The following is a 3,539-nucleotide window of genomic DNA, read 5'->3' on the forward strand; positions in this document are numbered from 1 at the left end:
AACGCGGTGACGAACGCGGAAGTGACGAACGTGGAAGCGCAGAGGAGAGAGCAAAACAAAACACCGGTCACGAATTAGAACAAAACGAGGATTTGTACAGAAAAATGTCGGACGATTTCGATAAAAGCCAAGAGGACACTGTAAACAAAACTTGTTTCTCGCAAGACTAGCATATTCTCACCGGAGCTTATCCTACACCTACGTCATCCACTGGACGCCACTCCCTCGTGAACGAGCGTACGGCAGTTAGCAGAAGCTAGAGATTAAGGTTTATAAAGTTGTAAAAATGGATATTTTTCTTACACAAACGCATCGTGTCACTTCAGAAGGCCTTTATTAACCCCCCGGAGCCGTGTGGACTTCTTTTATAATGGATGGGTGCAATTTTTTGGACTTCAAATTTTGGGCTACCATCCACTCCCATTATAAAGCATGGATTAGCCTGGACATTATTTAATATAACTCTGATTGTATTCGTCTGAAAGAAGAATGTCATATACACCTAGGATGGCTTGAGGGTGAGTAAATCATGGGGTAATTTTCATTTTTGGGTGAACTATCCCTTTAAGTGTCAATGTTTTGAAATGTATGCATCATCTGAAAGTTGAATAAATAAGCTTTCCATTGATATATGGTTTGTTATGATAGGACAATATTTGATTGAGATACAACTATTTGAAATCTGGAATCTGAGGGTGCAAAAAAAAATCTAAATATTGAGAAAATCGCCTTTAAAGTTGTCCAAATGAAGTTCTTGGCAATGCATATTACTAATCAAAACTGAAGTTTTGATATATTTATGGTAGGAAATTTACAAAATATCTTCATGGAACATGATCTTTACTTAATATCCTAATGATTTTTGGCATCTGAATGAATCATGAAATCTACAATTTTGACCCATACAATGTATTTTTGGCTATTGCTACAAATATACCCATGCTACTTATGACTGGTTTTGTGGTCCAGGGTCACATATGTAAACCTTGTGTGTTTTGACAATATTAGAGCAAAAGATAACTTAGTTCAGAAATCAGGCACTGTTTGCCAGGCTTTATAGCGCGCTTTGAGTGTATGCGGCGCTCAGAAAAAGCGCTCATCTGACCAGTGCGTGAATGAAACATTTAACCGGCAAATAATGTACTTTTGTGATTGCGAATAAGTGCAGTATCCTGTTAGAGTAACTTTACCACTGAGTTAACACTGATGTGAATGCATTTGACGTTGTACAGTATATAGATACGGAGGCGCCAGAACTGCAACTGAGAATGTGCGCTGTAGCACGATATTTCTTCAAAAGCAGATCGTGGAGACATTATTATCGTCTTATCGACACTATTATCGGTCTCCTAACTTTCTTGAACCATGCTACAACCTGCCCCCATTACCCTATTCCCACTAGCCTAACACATCAAAAAAAGGCTTGGGTAACCCTTAGGTCTCTCTTCTCCTCTTCAGGTTTCTTCTTTCCTCTCACAGAACAACTTGCTAGACAGTAATCAGTCAGGTTTTAAGAGCTGATATTCACAGACTTGCTATCCGTCACTGAACTCCTGTGGCTGGTGGGAGATCGTCCGTCTTCATTTGGCTGGACTTATCTGCAGGATTCAACACTGATAACCACAAAACCTTACTGTCTCTAAATCTAGGGAATCACAGGAACTGTACTTTGTTTTAGTCCTACTTCACAAGGAGGGGAGAGGGGTCATTATGTCAACTAACTATCGGGGTACCTCAGGGTTCAGTGCTCTGCCCCCTCCTCTTTATGAGACTGTGACGAGTGGGGGCGGGGCCGAGAGCCGTGGGGGCGGGGCGAGGCCGGTGGAGTAATTGATAATGAGTGACACCTGCACCACTCACCGGTCTCAAGTCTCACGGAGGAGCTCCGGAAGGATAAAAGGGAGGAGTGACGACAGTGTCAGACGAGAGAGGACCAGGCCTGGCGTTTATTTTGTGTTGAGGTTTTGTTTGTGCGCGACAGTCGTCCGCGAGGGGCTGTCGCGCTATTTTGTGTTTGTTTATTTTATTATTAAAAATCTTAAATGTTCGCCGGTTCCCGCCTCCTCCTTCCCGATCTACAAACTACGTTACAGAGACAAAATCAGCACAGATATCGGCCTGCCCAACAGACATCTCAGCCTGGATGAAAGAACACCAACTTTAACTTAACTCCTTGTCTTCCTAGCCAGGAACCTGGGAATACTATTTGCGATATTGTTCGTGAAGATTATTTGGTCTTCAAAGCCCACTTCTTAAAGCGGGCTTTGAGGATCAAGCAAATCCGACCCTTAATATTTGAGCATGCTACACCACTCCTGGTCCTGGCAGATCATTTCTAGACTGGACTGTAATGCTTTTAGCTGGCCTTCCTGCGTGTGCAATCAAAACTCTCCAAATGATCCAGAATGCAGCGGCACGTCTGGTCTTCAATGAACCCAAGAGTGCGGACATTACGCCCCTTTTTGTCACACGCCACTGGCTCCATCTACATTTCTATAATAGTTAAGGCTGGAATACACACTATACAACAATACGATTTTTTCCGATTTAAATGTAATGTTTGCCCAGACAACTGTTTTCAGCATTGATAATAGTAAGAAATGTTTCTTGAGCACCAAATCAGCAGATTAGAATCATTTCTGAAAGATCATGTGAAACTGAAGACTAAAGTAACGGCTCCTAAAAATTTCATTTGAAACATAATATAGGAATAAATATCACATTATTACTATTTCACTCTATTTATTAAATAAGAAAAAACACTTTGTGACCATAAAAGACAAAAAAGTTAAAAAATCCAACCCCAAACTTTTGAATGGTAGTGAACTTTCTAAACCTGTGTGCTGTTACTCTTTCTTTAGAACACAAAATGATGTAAGCCAACTGTTTCATAACTCTTCATTCAACAACTGTTCTGTGACAGCGACTCGGGCTGAGCGATTAATAAAAATAGAATCACAATCGCGATTTGAGAAGTTGCGATTTACTAATCTCAAAGCCTGCGATGTGGATGCAATATGACTCTGTTCAAGAACAAATGCATGACTGCCAGCCTTGAGTGCCAGTCTTACTAACCAATTGAGAGAGCGCACCTCCCTTCTCCCCAATCAGTACCGCTCTAACCAACTGTGTAAACGCCCACCATTAAAAAAAAAAACAAAGCGGGAGAGAAAGTAGGATTATGGTGTCTACACGGTCAGATCGACCGTTAGGCAAATTAATATTAAAGAAAAACTTGTAATATGAGATTACTCCAGCTTCGAAATGACAGACACCGAACAAAAAAGGTAATTTGCAAGAGCCGTGTAACACATCAAGAGCTCCCTTATTGGTTCTGCTTTCAGTATTGGAGAATAAAAGATACATTCTTAGTTTTTATTAGTACATGATTTTTAAAATCTTTCTACTTGTGTCAGGCTGTTTAGGTGAACTTTCTATTTAAATGATAATATGGAAATATTTAAAATGCAGTACTTTAAATAGTACTTGAAAAATTTTTTTTAAATTCAACATTATAGAGATATACATATATAGATCAG

General features: G+C 40.1%; 1 protein-coding gene across 1 annotated transcript in view; it reads right to left on the reverse strand.

Moving 5' to 3' along the window:
- The window catches only part of LOC107601920 (serine/threonine-protein kinase Nek1-like), a 30,426-nt gene that overhangs the window by 13,656 nt on the left and 13,231 nt on the right, over nt 1-3,539 (reverse strand). The gene's annotated exons all lie outside the window — the stretch shown is intronic.

This window comes from Sinocyclocheilus grahami, unplaced genomic scaffold, assembly GCF_001515645.1.
Source record: "Sinocyclocheilus grahami isolate Dianchi unplaced genomic scaffold, SAMN03320097.WGS_v1.1 scaffold315.1, whole genome shotgun sequence".
NCBI classification, from domain to species: Eukaryota; Metazoa; Chordata; class Actinopteri; order Cypriniformes; family Cyprinidae; genus Sinocyclocheilus; species Sinocyclocheilus grahami.